The following is a 16,536-nucleotide window of genomic DNA, read 5'->3' as shown; positions in this document are numbered from 1 at the left end:
GAGGAGGAGGAGGAGGAGCACTTTGAGACAGGCAGTGGGGTGAAGTCATATGTGAGTACACACAAATAACTTTGTTGTTCTTAAGTCTTGCAGAAACATCTGGCAACAACATGCAAGGAAGAGGAAACTTTTGGTTTATGCATCAAGACCTCTCTATGAAGAAAAGAGAACTTCAGCTAATTACAGGATGCCTGCAAGAAAAGAACCACCTTTGATTTCACCGGTATTTTTTCCTGCAACACAATGCCTAATAAAAATCAGTAGCTGGTGACACACAGATTCTAATGCAGACCGGGACATGTGGCATCACCAATGCCTCCCCTCCAGGACAGGAGGGTTGTGCAGGCTCCCCGTGTTACAGAAGCGTGGCAGGGAGCAGGGTCTGCGCAGAGGTTCGCACCCCCCGCGTGCTCATGATCCCGCGTGGCAAAAACACCGACGCGGGCAGCAGGGAACGCGGGGCCAGGAGCATTGCCTTGCTACTGCTGAAGGCGTGGGGCTGTCGGCACCTTGCTCTGCAGCGTTGGTGCACGTCTAGTACCTGTGTGCGGCAAAGAAATCGGTGTGGGAACTCCCTGTGCTGCTGTGGCGGCGTCTTGGCTCCGCCGTACCTTCACAGAGGTACAAATTATCCGCAGTCTTCCCGCGGGGTGAAGGCCTGGCCTTGCTTACCCGTTCTTGCGAGGGGTCCATGAATTGCCGTGCGTTAAGAGCTAGTCAAGTGGAAATGATAAAAAGTAGGATCTGATGTTCCTTTGTTTGCTCTGGAACGCTTTGGTGGTAACGGGGCTGTAAAGGGGCAAATTAACACAGGGCTCTGAGGCGGCCGCAGTGCCGGCGTGCTGGGAGCTGAATGAGGGGACCTGTCTATTACTGTGCAGTTCTGACATGGCAGATACATTGCAGGGGTGTAGAACACAGCAGGTTTATACTTATTTTGTTTCAAAGTAAGTCGTACTTCCCCATGTTAGTGATTTCAAATCACGTTCTGTAAATTTAGGGCTTGTCAGCAATAAAAGAGAATTATATGCAACTGGGTTCACTAATGAAAAGGAATTCAGGATTTGACACTGTGCAGGTTTTAAGCTCAGACTCATGAGTAAAATATGTAAGTAAAGGTATAAGCAAAAGAGAAATGTTACCACTAAAAACGTGTTTTATGAAATGTCATATACCTTTTAAAACATCTGTCTTTACTACAGGAGATCTGACACCTCTTTAAATTGAAAACATAATTCCAAACTCTGCCACTTTTAGTACTGCAGATGGGTCCTAATTTAGAGTCTGAGCCAAACCCAGGAGCCAAAGGGAAGAATTCTTTGAATTGCAAGAGGTGCTACATATGAAGAAAGGATTTTAAACTCTTATCTTAAATATCGCACACCTGGAAGGGAAGAGTTCGTAGGGAGTTAAGTGAGGAGATGGGACATGAAAATTAAAATGCTTTTTCTTAAAACAAGAAAGAACACACTATAAACGAATTTGATGCAAGGTCTAGATCTTTAAAGTTCTTATGGAAAAAGTGTATGTAGACACAGTGTCCTTATGCTTTGTGGTCTGTCTTATCTACTCCCTGTGCTTTGATGTTACAGTATTTACATGAATATAACTTTTAAAGGGCTTCAGTTTTAAACAGGCTCCTTCTCTGATTTTAGTTGGGAGATCTAATAAAAAAAACTAAAAAGGGATTTGTTACCCCAGGCATCAGCTTGACGTCACAGAAATTGGTGCTGAAATTGCAGTGCCAAAAATAAAGACAAATAAAAAGAACACCATGTTGTCTCTTCTTTAGCAGTAAGATAAGCGTAAAGACAACTTAAGCGTTATGGTAGTGCAAAGCCCTTTAGAGCTGGCGCTTGTTTTGCCACCTGAGAGTTTCTACCTCGCTAGGAGCACCGAGAGCCAGGCTCGTAAGTGGATCCTGAACACTCCAGCATAATAAGCAGAGAACTCTATCAGAAGCAGTTTCACTTCAAATATTTGAGAGTCCTGCCTCTACTACTTTTTGTTCAGAAATAGCCTGAAACCAGCCACGTTCAGCTTATCTTTTTCTCCTCCAAACATGTGACAGTGATGTAATAAGAACATCTTGACTTGCAGCTTGTGGTTTGCGATGCATTACACAGCTGTGCCTTGGTTCAGCCTGGGCATCTGGGTTTATATTTTAAGCTTTATCGAAGGATGTGGGATGGCACCCTTGCAGGCACGCTCTTACGTCTGTGGGTATTATGCCATGTCACAAAGTTCACGTGAGGCAAACGTGGGGTGGAAGGGAGCCGCGGCCGCTACTTCCAACGCCGGGGAACACAGAACCGCGCGGGAATGCGGCGGCTAAACTGGACCAGACCAAGTGTCTGCCGAGGCTCAACGCCAGTCTCTGAAAGCAGCCCGCAACAGCCGCGGATGCCCACAGAAAGAGCGTGAGGCTGCCTGTCAGGAGACGCTTCTGATGGCACGAGCTGGCACGGATGCCACAGGGAGCAGCCCCCGCGCAGGCTCTGTCCCCTCGCAGCACGTTAAATGCTTATTTTCAGCCAGGCAGTCGCCCAAGCAGCTGCGCTGGCACAAGGGGAAAGCCAGGAGAGGAACGCGCAGACAAAACTAGTAGGCAGCTGGGCCATTTCCTCGGCTGCCACAGGCCGTCATACGGCATCGCTGCTGGGGGTGCATCTTCCAGCCCTCTGCCGCCTGGAGACGCAGCGTCAGGGCGTCTTGAGTTACACTCTGCCTAGCTGGGGGCAGTAAGCAAAGTAGGATGGATTTTTTCCTTCTCCAACTCCTCTTTCTAAGACTTTTTATACTTTGATATCTACCGCATCTTGCAGCAGTAAGTTCCACAGTTTAATTACGCGCTGGGTGGAAAATATGCTTCCTTTTGTTTGCTTATGCTGCAAATGATAACACCAGTAACTCTTGCTGGCCCAGTAGAAGGAGCAGATAATTGTTGCCTATCTCCTGACAGATCTGCCTTGGAGGTCTCTTATCTTGCTGACCTCCCACTGCCACTCCTTTTCTCCTGGGAGCCTTCCCTTCTTTTCAGATGCTGTTCTTTTGCTTTAGTTATATTTCTCGACCTTTTCTGTACCTTTTCTAGTCCTACCCTATACTTGTTGAGACCAGGAATATGTACAATACGCGAGACATGGTAACACAGTGGTGTTCTCTGGTTTGTTCTCTCCTCCTTCCCTCATAATTCCTAACACTCCAGCTGATTTTTCTGACAGCCAGCAGCGAGTTTATGTTTCCATAGAGCTACGCATCACCAGTAACTCTTTTTTCCTTGGTGGTAATACCTGATTTACACCTTGTCATTGCACATGTTCATATCCTTTTCTGTGTGCATTTTGCTTTTCCTGGTGTGTATTATAATTTACTGGCAGTAAATTCAGCCTGGCATTTTATCACCTGGTCACTCAGTATGGTGAGGTACTTCTGCAATGCTTTACAGTTAGATGTTGGTTTTATAACATTGCTTTCAGCAGCCAACTTTGTCACCTCCTCCCCTTTTCCAAGTCGTTTATGATTATTTCGAATGGCACAGGTCCCTTTCCAGATCCACGTGGGACTCCACTAATAATCCCCTTTTGCTGTGAAACAATCTGTTTCTTCCTACTTTTTGCTTCTATATTTTAACCACTTTTTGACCCTTTAAAGAATCTTCTCACTTTCCCCAGATAGCTCAGTTCTTCCTAAATGAATGCTGCTTTGAAGCAGCAAGAAATAGAAAGTGTAGGAGCAAATCTGACCTTTTATTAAAAAAGCGAGCGAAGACAGAGGACAGGCCTGGATCTGCTGTATGGAGCGTCAGTGTGAAGCTGGAGCACCGTCAAGGAAATCACCAGATTCAGGCTGAGCCGAACAAGAGCCTGACTTACCGCTGCAGACCAATGGCAGCATTTCGCAGCTCCTGGCAGATTCGGAAAAATCAGATGTTTTGCCCGAGCACAGAGCCGCTCGCAGGATTTAAACTCCTGAATTTGCAAACTTCTATGCAAGAGTACGCTAGCGAGGTTAACTGGGTTCAAAGCACTAACAAAGCTGTAGACTTTGACTCTCCTGGATCAAGGCAAAACTTTCTAAAAAAAAATGTTTCTCTGACTTAAAAACCCATTTTCTCTGGTTCTTTAGGTGTGGTGTGAAACCCCTCGTTAATAACTAACCGCAACAGACGGGGTTCCGTGAAGGCAGAAGTCCTGCAAGTGCAATGATTTATGGGGCTTACCACAGACGAAGCGCAATCGGGGCTGATTACTCGCCACGCATTATTACAGGCATTTCTCGCGCAGAGATGGCGAGGCTGCCGATGCTTCCCCACGCGCTCAGCACGGCGCGCGCAGCTCCCAGCCAGCTCGCGGAGGGGACACGCGTCGGGGCTCGGCAGCTCCGGCTCCGCTCCTGCATTTCAGAAATCCGCTGCACCTTTTAGGACCTGAAGCCCACTGGGTGCTTTGAACGGTCAAATACTAAGCCTTGCCACATCGTTTGTCTGCGAGAGAGGATCCGATGCCAACCTAATGGTAGTATCGCTTGTTTTTCGTGGTGTGTTAGTCAGCAGCTGTGCAGCATCACCTGCACCCATGGGCGCAGCCGCTTCAAAGTATTCGAGTGCTCTCAGCGAGCGTTTTGCTCATCTGGGAAAGCCGAGGGAAATGTTAAGTGCCTTATGGTTCTGATCAAGGCCCTTTGGGATGTGAACAAATTTCTGGAGTGCAAAGTGAAACAAACCAGAGAGCGGGTAACATCAGAGGAAAAAAAAAAAAACCCCAAAACAGAAAAAGCAAAATGGATACAATCGACCATGTTTCCAAACGAGACCTCCCAGAGGACTGCAGGACAGTAGGATCAAAGCGCGGCATAACTATCAAACCATTTTCTTAAACCTAAACATACGTGGCACCTACAGCACACTGTGATTAGACCCAGGCCCGGTTTTGCCTGCAGCCGCGTGAGCCTTGCGGGGTCTTGCAGCGATTCGGTGCCGTCGGTCGCAGGGCCGGCTGGGCAGCGAGCGTAGCCGAGGCAGCACTAATTCTGCTGCGGGCTAGAGCCGGGCTTGGTGCCTTTCTCCTGGAGACCAGGTCACGGGAGAGCAGCTGGTCTCATACAAGGTAAAGTGCTACAGAGAAGTGGAAAAGGGAAAGAGAAAATGAGCAGTTTAAGAGGATGCCACCAAGTGAATGCATGTGGCTGAGGAATATTAAATCACTTCTCTCCCAAAGCATTCCTTCTGGAAATGTGAGAAGGAGGTGGGAAGAGCAGGCAGCTGAGCCTTGCTGCAAACGGGGTACCACTGGGGCAGTGCCCCGAGGTACCAGTGGGGCAGCCCACAGTGGCCTGTCTGCCGTGGCAGAAAGGCGTACGGACAGCTAGGACAAGGCGGGGAAGGTTACCGTGGGAAATTCAGCCACTGCCTTCTCACTTCAGGTTTGCTGTTCGGTTTTACAACCCTGTTGGTCACATGTCTCTGTTACGGAATTTCAAAATGGGAGGAATACATTGAAGGATTAAGGCTGAAGGCAGAGAGGCTTGATGCCTCAGCTGTCCCTTGTTTAAACTTGCATTGCTTCACAAGACTAACAGAAGATTTATAATAATTTTCAATTTGAAGCTCTTTGTGATCTGCAGAAGGTAAAAAAGTAAATACTAATTTTAGAATGGCTCGCAGTCACCTCCAAAGAGGAAGGAAAGAGTGGGTTATGAACTGTAACTTATATACAGACTTCTGTAGAAACTGCAGGAATCATCAGAGGTTAATATATTGCCCCGAAAGGCTCTTTTGTGATTATACAAAAGTTCAGTATTTGACTTCTTCCATTACTGCATAACCAGGCACAAGGCTTGAAACAATTGCAAAAGGAAAAGAAAAAAGCATTACAGTATAGTCTCCTTGCCAAAAGGCTGTTATGCCTGTAGCCCTCAAAGAGCTGAGATAAAGAGACAAGAAAATTAGAGGCCGGATGACAGCAAATGCCATCATCGCTCCGATCAGCCTGACTCAGAGCTGACTCGAGGCTCAGGGGCTTTCTGCCTCCCAGCCGCCTCCGCCGTGGCCGTGCCACTGCCTCCTCCAGGACAGCCCTTCGTAAAGCGCCAAATCAGCTAATAGATGAGTTTTTAGCGGCTTTATTAAGACATTTCTACAAAGCGATACCGTATCTGCGAGCATCTCTCCCTCTTGTCACCCAGAATGAAAGCGAAACGCGGCAGGTTATTTTTGTCCTCCCTCTCAAAGCCAGCAGAGTGAGAAGGCAGCCTCCGTCTGGGGGGACGCGCGGCCCCGGCCCCGGCGCGGGGGCAGGGAGCTGCTGTCGGCAGCGAGGTTCTCTCTAGGATGCGGGACTGCAGGAGAAGGCATTTCCCCAGAGGGACCGGTGACTATTTTTGTTGAGAGACCTTTCTAAATAACTGAGAAAGAAAACAGGAAACCACAGCGCTGTGGAGCGGAGCCCAGCGCGTTCCCATGCATCTGCTCTTTCTAGATGCTGTCGCACTGCTCTGGTGACCCTGAGGCAATGGCAACTGCTGGGGATGCTCGCGAGGGGATGCAGAAAACGTATTGAATTGCCTAATCTTTATACCTGTACTGCCACTGCCCGAGTGGGGTGTTCCCTCAAAACTCGTGGCGCTCATACAGGACGGTCCTCAGGAGTTAACGTTTCAGATAAGATTCCCAGTAAGTCATAAAGGAATCACCTTATTAGAGCCGAACGGCGAGGAAGAGCTGGGGTGTGCGCACGGCAAATTGCCTGGGCGAGGGACAGAAATGATGGGCTGTGTTAACCAGAAAAGCAATTTGCTGTCAGTGTCTTCACAGTGCCTTGTATACCCTTGGCATTTTATAAACAGTTAACACTAACTGGTCGGGAGAACGGTAACACAAATCAACGTACAAATTGAATTAGGAAGAGGAAATAAAAATATTACGTGAATTACTAAGCTAACCTGATACCTTTTAGCCTTGAGTTCAGAATTTGTTTGCTTTAGATGAGAACTTCTAATCAGATTTAAAAGAGGTTTCAAAAAAATTAATAACAGATGGGAATGCAATAGACAATGATGTTCATTCCTGATTATGTGACCAAGGTTATAGACGGGGGGAGGGAGTTTAATGAAAATAATTTGGCTAGTGTGCTTCTAGCTTTTCTGATAAAGATTAACACTTTACAGCTTCCTCTCATTTAGCAAGATGAAGAGTGATCAATCCCCAACTGATCTGAACACAGATGTAAAAATTGACAACATCAATTTCCTACTGCTTTCCTCAAAATTTAATCAGCATCCGAATGATGTGATTTCATTCTGTTGAAGGACAAAATACCTTCTCTAGAGGGAAGCAATATCAGGGTTACCGTTCAATATGGGAGGATGCGAAATCTTCAAACCTGTACATGAAGACCTGCGTGTTGCTTAGATGGCCAGTAAAGCAACTCACTGCCATGTAAAAGGCAAAAGAAAGGGAGAAAATAAGGGCCAGATCCTTGGACAGGGTCAGTCATGGCATTTTCCTGCCGTAGAGCTGCACACATGGAGCATATGAAGGTTTCAGCTCAGAGGCTCGGGGAGTGCGCGCACATGGCATCAGGACCTGCTCTCCGCGACCAAAGCTTTCTTGATGAAAACATCTGTTGTTATTCCAGAAAAGAAAAAAGAAAAAGATCATATATAAAACCACGTACAGCAGAGTGCACGAAGCCCGGAGGGGATCTGGGAACTGGCGCTTCAAAATGGGGGCCCAGAGATAATTGAATTTCTGAAACTATGTCATTCTGTGTGGAAGAAGAGGAGAACTTGTGGATTGTTGCATTTTATACTAGTGTAACTCATCGGGGGACAAGTTGGGCTCACGGGTGAGGCACTATCACGTATTCCTCCCCAGTCCAAAGGAACAAAAAAGTGATGGTAAAAGGTCTTCATCAGCCCATGAATCGGTGGAGGAATCGTGATGAAGGAGAACAGTGAAATGCGGGGAACGGCCGTGTCGCTTCTGAACATCTATGGAGTCCTTAGCGAGCATCACCAGATTATTGTCGGTTCAATAATGAACTTGGAACAGGACTGCTGCTTCTTATCCTGTCTTGAAAAAGCCTCTCATGATACCCTCAGGCACATGCATGGGTAAAAGCCTTGGAGCGCTGATGACTTCAGGTCAAGAAAGGCAGCTCAGCACGTGGGAGAACAAGACCGACCCCTGCATTTTCAGGCTCCTTCCTATTATTTTACCAACTGCTTTTTTCAGATGTTCTTCATTTTTTGAACACTCAAGACTACAGGAGAAATTTTGGTGAATAATTCAAATCATCTCTTCAGGACCAAGCTAATAGACTGAGGGGTAAATGATTTTGACCTTCTCTTCCCCTACCATTTCAGCTGAGTTTAGGATCTTTAAGTGTCGGAGTGAAGAGAGAATACAGAGACAAATATGTTGTTTGTTTTCCTAGGGCCAGATGGATGGATTCAATTTTCAGATTCCTTAAACTGCCAACACTGAAAAGTCGTAAAAAAAAAAAAAAAGAAAAGAAAAAAAAGAAAAGGCATTTGTTTTAAAGATCTGACATAGTTTCTCTAAACTTATTCATGTTTTGGAGGCACGGAGGACACAAGTCCCAGTGCCAGTGTTATTAGGCGGCACGCTTCGGGACGCGCTTGCTTTGCTGGCAGCCGCTTTGGCGAACGCATTCTCAATCTGTTCTACAGTAACGATGCTGCAGCGAGAGCGGCTCCCGGGCCCCGCGCGCCTGCCCCGGGCTGCGGCAGCCCAGCCCTCTCGGGAGCTGCCCGGCCGCGGCTCCAGTGCCCCAGGGGACTTCTCCTCTCCCACAGGTGCTTCCCCTTTGCTGTCCCGCCCGGAGCCGCCTTACAGCCGTGGCGCTGGAGCCGGCCGAGCCGCCACGGGCACCGCTCAGCCGGCAGAAACGAAGCTGGGGCGCGTTTAATCGTAAAGAGAATAAATTTTATTACGTGTCTGACCGAAGCAACGCTGCTTTCCAAATGAAACACCTTGCGCTCGTTCCAGCCTGCCATTTACCTTCACCGAGGCTGTTGGACAGGCGCGACTGGAACAGAGGGTGCAGCTTCGCACATCGCGCGTTGCGTCTGAAAAGAGGTGATTTTTAACCCTCAGCAGTGAGCACCTTTCGCAGCTGCGTGCTGTGGAGAGAGGCAAGCTGGAAGAGATGCTGAGGAAGCACGCAGAATAGAGAGGTCATTACTGTGAAGCTCCTTACTTCCTATCTTTAAATTTATATTAATTTAGATTAAAACTTCTAAACAAAACCTCCAGTTACCGAGAACTGGCTGAAGTTGCTCTGCTTCCCTGACAACTTTCCACCTGAGACGGGGAGAAACCCAGCCTTCTTTGTTTTCAAAGTTCCTTTAAGGTGGTATTTTTCTTATTACACGGATTTCCCAAAACACAGATCTCCTCCTAGGTAGGAAGAGGGGTTTAGCTGCAAGCACGCAAATCCCTGAGCAGGTGGCGTCTAGGACAGCTGGAGAGGCAGCGCATCCCCAGCCAGGACTGGATAAATGAGCGAATCTGGAGCTGTTACTCTCGAGAGCCGTGCTTAAATGAAAGGGCCAGCTCAGTTTAAGGGCTGACTGTCAATAGGAATGGATGTTTATAGGAATGCTAAGAATAGCTCGCTGTCTAATGTATGTGCTGAGGGGGTGATTTACAAAGGCCACAGCAAACGGTTAGGGCTATGCAATCCACTGAGTGTAGAGCCACTTGCGATCATCCAGAGTGGTCACCAAAAGACCAAAGGCAATGCAATTCATTTCTCTATTTGGGGGGGAATGTGTGTATTACGCACACACAATAACAACATATCTATGTGCAAAACTGTTTAAGTTCATTATTTTTCAGCGGCAGAGGCTTCTGCACAGGCGTTTTAGCGCCTGCTGTGGCAAGCTTCCTTCAAAATCCAACGTATTGGCCTGTCTCTCTCAGAATTGGCCTAACTTCTAGGCATTGGGTCTCATTGCACCTTTGGTTTCAAGACAGAAGGCCCTCAGTTGAATAATCTGATGGTAAATCCATGTACCGCTCCAAGGGCCAGGCATTTAGTTGTGAATGATGCAGACCTAATCACTTGGAATGAACAGCGTGGGTTCTGGAATAAGTTAGATGCATTTAAAGTGGTGGTTGATGCATTAAATCTGCTCCTGCTCTGAAAGGCCTGGAAAGCATTTGCGACCCCCACGAAGCTATATGGTCATGTGGAATCCTGGCAAAACACATTAGCTGTGGTCCCTCAGCTCTCGTGTTGTTACTTTGACAAGATGTGAGTTCCCAGAACGGCGGCGCGTGTGTGGAACGGGGCATGCACTGTTAGTAAAAGTTTGCCTTCTTTCTTGCTATTTGTTAGGAACGAGCTAGACCGATCACTTAAACACCAAGAAGTCACATTAGAGAAAATGAGAACCAAGAAAAGAAGGTGTAAAACCCCAGTTTTCAATCCGGGTTTGAAGAACCAGGGTACTTTAGCCTTTCCAAACTGAGGGTGAACACCACCTTCGTTCTTTCTCTTGCCATTGAGGACAAGATCAATTTTCCATTCTGCCTTTAATCTTAACTCACCAGGAACCAAACAAAAAGTTTTTTTTTGTGCACTGGGTAATTTTTTGCAAAAGAGTATTTGAGAAAACCTAGCGAGATAGAGCAAACCCTAGCAGCTTCCTCTGGCACACATCTGTCTTTTTTTGAGTTTTGTTTCCTTAAAGGAACTAGGCTCATTCTGCCTAGAGACCTTTTATTCCACCTGGGTCTACATGCCACAGAAAGGTAATTAATGCGCAATCACAGAATAATTAAATATGTTCTTTTATGTTTTGCATTTAGGAATCATGCCTGAACTCCCACGTCAACGGACATCTTTATCCACTAGCGCTGTCATGTTTTCTCTATTCCTGTCATAGCCGTTTGCTTTATACGCTTTCTATTATATACTTCTAAAGTACTAAGCTGTGCTTTTTGATATTGCTTATTGACCAGTGCAATTCTTGCAACAGAAGTGGGAAAGGAGAGACCAAAGACAGGATGCAGCTTCCTTCGTTGCCCCATGGTGATCCTGCAGCCTAAGCGTTGTCTTAAACACCTCCAAAAAGACTTGCTCAACAAGCAGAATCCCTTATTAAGTATTAAATCAGATGATGATATGTGGTAACCTACTTCAGCCTAATCCCCTCTTTTTTAAGCATAATTTTGTTCTTCCTAATCGTAAAAGCTTGGAGTCAATGTTCTTTTTACTCGGTCTAGAGGGTGTAAAGCCAGACCTTTAAATAAAGCACCTAGCTGGAAAACACAGGGCCTTGCAGCCTGCGTGCGTGCAGGATTTCAGCAGGAAAAAATAAAAGAGAAGCCTCATTGTCTTTCTATCTCAATTACATTGCTCACAAGCTTTTATAAAATAATGTCATGGGGTTTTGGTTTTGGGGACTTTTTGTTGTTTTTTTTGGGGGTGGTTTGTTTTTGTTTTGGGGTTTGTGTTTTGTTTTGTTTTTTTTTTTCAGGATCTTGCAGCTGCAGAGCAGGAGGCAAAACACTTCCCACCCTGCCTTGGGGGGTCAGTAGCATTCCTGGGCTGCCCACAGACCCACCCGTCAGGGCCTCGGCCCCGTGCTCCCGGGGTTCCCCGTGCCCGCTCTGCGCTGTGCTCGTGGCCGAGCCGTACCCTCTGCCCGCCCTGCCGGCCCCCAGCCTCCGGGCGGGGGGCTCCGTGCAGCCTCAGCAAGCAGAAAAAGCCGCACGGGAGACTTACTCTAGAATGCGAATGCTTTATTCACAAATACGCTTTGTAACCCGTAGTGCATTTTAAAAAGAAGTTCTCACTAACAGTCTACTAAAGTCTTGTGTGAATCACTAAACTATCACAACAATCTGGAATAATTGGCAGCTTTCCACGCGAAAAACCTATTTTACTTCGCTTGTGTCTGCTGGGTCTGAAAAGAGCTGGTTTTGTACAACACCCAGAATTCCAGGAAAACCTGCAGTTCCCATTACACAGCCATTTCTCCGTTTCCAGAACCAACGTGCCACTAACACGATAAGAGCCTTTTTAATAATTCTGCTGGGTTGTCACTTTCGTCTTCTGAGTAATGTTTGTAACAGCGGAGACGTTCGCCCGACCCTTTGTAAGGAAGCTACTTAATGAGGTTAAATTCCTCCTTTTAACCTCGCAGACCTCAACCAGTTCCCCTCCAAAGCACCCGCATCCCTTAAATCCCCGTTCCGGCTGCGAGCAGCGCTCTGCGCCTCCACGCAGGGCAGGGTTAAAGCTACGAGCCTGGCGCTGCCGCCTTCGCCGTCTCCGTTCCTGATTTCGCTGAGACGCCGTCCCGGATCGCAGACGGGCAGCCCGGCCCTTGCGCCAGGGCAGCATCACTCAGAAAGGGGAAAAAAAGGCTGAAAAGGATCAAATTCTGTTTTGAAGCGTCTGCCTCCCAGAAGAAGGTAGAGACGATCATGTAGATCAAGCAGCTAATTACATAGGGATTAATATCCTTAACGGGCATGGTTTAAAGCTGCACACAGTTTGGAAGAAGCAGCAATCTAGCAAACAATCCACACGGGATTGCTGGCCCGGGTACTTCAGCCGGCGTAGGTGACCAGCCCCGTCGCCTCCCTGCCACCCTGACTGCCCCTCGTTTCCAGTGTCCCTGCCCAGGCATTTGATCACCACCCCCGCTGGGCACCCATCCCTCCTCCCGCGGGTCGCGGGGCCCGATCCCCCGGGGCTGGTCACCCCGACGCAGCGCTCGTGGGCTCTCCTGGGCTCAGCTTTCCCCTGCCACCGCCAAGGCAGAGCCGGCAGCTCCTGCCCGCGCCGCCTGCCACCACCCGCCTCCATCGTCCGCCCGCGCCGAGCCACGCCGTGCCGCCGCCCCTCCGCCCGGAGCCCTTCCCGCCGGCCGCCCGCGGCAGCGACGCCTGCACCGAAGATCTCTGCGCTCACGGCGGCTCCTTCCGAGCACGAAAACGTTCCTCTCTGCAGCCCGACACAGATTTTTGTGAACCAGCCTGTCCTTGTAAACACAAAACATGTTGATCGTGTAAATACTTGAGTCGTTCCTGTTTTCCTTGGGGGAGAGGGTTTTGTAGAGTTCTCTTTGCCGGCCAGCCCAGCAAACCGCAACAATCGGTTCCTCACCTACGGCCTAGTTTGGTCCCTGAAAATTACATAATGGCAAGTAAATATCCACTATGGGGATAAATTACTGCTCTGTGGAAGTCACTGGGAGCTTTAGCACTTGATATTTTCTAAGCAAGCTTATGCATTATTTGAAAACATTCTGTACCAAATACGGTGCTAAATTCTCTATTAAATTGTATTATTTGGGTCTTTTCTAGATGAAGTCTCTGCCTTAAAAAGAAGATAAGAAAGTGTTTTACCTTCTCCTACCTTCCTTTCTCCTGTTGCTATTTAACCCACTTTGTACTAGCCAGAACATGGTTAATTGAGATAAAGTTGAGGTTTACTCAGCAATGTGCCCGACGAGGGCTGCACTAATTACACGGCGTTATCTGAAGACGCACGCCTGCACACAGAGAGCGGCTGAGACCTTGTCTTGGTTTTATCTGGGCTGCGCATCAAGCGCTCAGAAGAGACGTGACAAGGCAAGGGGATCACAGAGAAGCCTCGGAGGGTGAGATGGGAACACGAGATGAAATTTTCAGATTCAAGACTTTTTCTTCTGTCTAGAGAAAACACGTACTTCTGAGCGCGTAGGTTTGCAGGATCAGGCCCTTTTCAACAAGGGTTAGGTCAAGCAAAGGAAGCAGAACCGAAACTCCTCTTCCCCCAGCACAGTTTTCAGGGCAGCATTTCTCCGCAGAAGCCGGCAGGACGCGATGCCCGGTGCCATATCCCAGGGCCAACCGAGAGCCGGGCTGTTATAACCTGGCGATGGATGCCTTTGGCCAAAAATCACATTACAGGGGTCTGCTGGCCTTTCAGCCGTGGCGGAAGGACCTTACGGGGCCAGTGCTCTCAAAGCGGACCTTGGTCATTTAATGAAGATGAACAAGGACCCCCCTTCCAGTCCTACGAGACTGTTAGGCCAGAGAAGGACGCGCCGAGGGCAGGAGCAGCCGCAGAAAAACCCGAGCTCCCTCCTCGGTCCCTGTCACGCTGCGTGGCTTTGGACCAGGCTCTGCTTGCAGGATCCACGTGCAAAGTGAAATAAGAGCCGCAAAGAGGCACGCGAGGTGCAGCCGCGAAGCCCCGGCACCGAAGGCAGCACGTGCCTGCGCCGGGTCCGCGGTCCAGGTGTGAGCAGCGGTGCCGTCCCCTGGCCGTGCAACGCTCCCGCGCCTGGAGCACTTACTGAGCCGTGAAAAGAGGTAACAAAGCGAAAGTGCATGAAGGTCACGGGGAAGGAACACTTGGACCCCAGACATTTCATTTATGGGGGTTTAAATAGCTGCTGAGCGGCATCGTGGAATATTAAGCTAATTGCCTAAGCGACCTTCTGGAAAATGTGTAAACTTCTTCGGGAAGGCGCGACTGGCAGAGCAGGCTGAGCCGTGCGCCGGCGCGCACCTGCCGGGCGGAGGGCCGGGGCAGCTGCACGGTTACGCTCTCCGGGTGAGCGCGGCTAGCGAGGGGTGCCGGCGCTGCGCCCGCCTGGCTGGCCCCGGGGCGCCGACCCCCCGCCCGCCGCGCTGGGGCCTCCCCACGCTGCCAGCTCGGCCCCGGGGCCTCGGGCATCCTGGCTCCTCTTCTGGCGTGTCTTATTCCCCCCCCCCTCCCCCCACAACGAGATGAAAAATCTCCCCTGCAAGCCGTTTGGCAGAGGGAGGCGTATTTCCACACGAAACGGTGGTGTTTTGAAAGAGTCTGACATTTTCGCCAAAAAAAAAAAAGAAGTATTTTCTTGTTCGGTTTTATTTACCAAAACTTTCTTCACTTTACCAATTATAGACAGAAAATCTACCATCTTAAGGCCAGGTCGTTTTTTTTTCCCCTTGTGGAGGCGAGTCTCAGGCTACTCTGCCACTAAGATAAGGCCTAAATCATTTTACTTTCCACAACACTGTGAGCAGCCCTGCCGTGGGACTTGGTTAGCTTCAGAGTTACGCATCAATAAAGTCACGGTGGAAAAAGGAAGCGCGGTGACAGAAGCGGACCTCGAGGTTGCATTTACGGTTTGCACTAAAAATTTAGCATTTTCTATGACTGGACCATTTTGAATGAAATAAAACTGACATTTTAGCTTAGAAAACCCGAGGATGCTTTCGGCTGGCTGCGACTGAGAGTTCGAAGAGTTAAGTCAGGTTTTAAAGTAGGTCTGCAAGGGCTCAGCTACGAGAGTGTAAATTGCTGGCAAAACAATTCACTGCTGTTCAAGTAGAATTATATAAGCAGATTTATGTGTGTATAATCAGGTAGTAGTGCCAAATGGAAGGTGCTCTCAGGCTGTTTGTATCTACAACGAGGAATTTCCCTCCCCCGTGAAGAGGAGTAGAAAAACAGAAAAGACCTGTTGGTGCTAACGCTTGTGCATACTCTGTGGAGCTACACAGGGGGCTTTCTGGTTGTTTTGTGCAGTAATCGAACGTTTCTAAACCTGCAAGGCGAAGGAAGCAAAACTGGATTCAAATGGCCTTATTTAAATTTAACAGCCTAATATACATATATATATTTTTTAATACCAAAAAGGCTTTGGCCGTGTGTTGGTGGAGAGGGGTTACTACTGCCTTGAGCAGCAGGAACTTATGAATCAGGCTTACGTGGTTTATTCCTTTATTTTCTCTGATTACATAAAAAAAATGCATATTTGCCATGGCAACCTCTTCATTACATGTCAGGATACCAATTCACATATAAAGGGCTTCTCTTCCAAAGACCCTCTAAGGTCATTGCTGCACTTAAATCTTTCAGGGACAGAATGTACACAATTCACTGAGAAAGGGACTTTTTGATATATTTTTAAAGCAATATGGTCTCTTGCTGCAGAAGCAATACACTCAAATTCTTCCTCTGGTAGATTTTTTTCTTTTTTTTTTCTTTTTTCTTTTTATTTTTCCTCCCCGAAAACACAGTAGGAGAATATTAGTAAAGGCTCTTGCCTGGCTAAAATATAGATGAGACTGTGTGTATTTCAAGGGTTTAGAGAGATACTAATCAGTGCTGGGAAAAATAAAAGAGAAAGAACGAACAGGTTATTTAAATTAGTACCTTAACAACCTTAGTCTATGGTGGGAATATTTGATAGAACCTAGATATTGGATCTAAAGAAAAAAAACAGTCCGACACCTAAGGAGTTACAATAGTTGAAATTCATACTTGCCAAATCAGGATGTTATCAGCAAATCATCCGTGGCTGGGGAGCCTGAGCCTGGCTTGATGCACAACTCCTACTTCTGCAAAGATCTCTTCCAAGAAATGAAGTTATGATGAATCACGGTAAAAGTCTGTCATGGGCAATAGCCCAACTCGATAAGTGAGAGGAGTCTTAACTCTGCAGCTGACATAGCTCTTCTACAGGGCATATTTAATGGCTATACAATTAGATACTTCTAGAATACAGACAGCT

The sequence above is a fragment of the Phalacrocorax carbo genome, chromosome 8 (genome assembly GCF_963921805.1).
Source record: "Phalacrocorax carbo chromosome 8, bPhaCar2.1, whole genome shotgun sequence".
In the NCBI taxonomy this organism is placed as follows: Eukaryota; Metazoa; Chordata; class Aves; order Suliformes; family Phalacrocoracidae; genus Phalacrocorax; species Phalacrocorax carbo.
Note: the sequence above shows the minus strand (reverse complement) of the source record.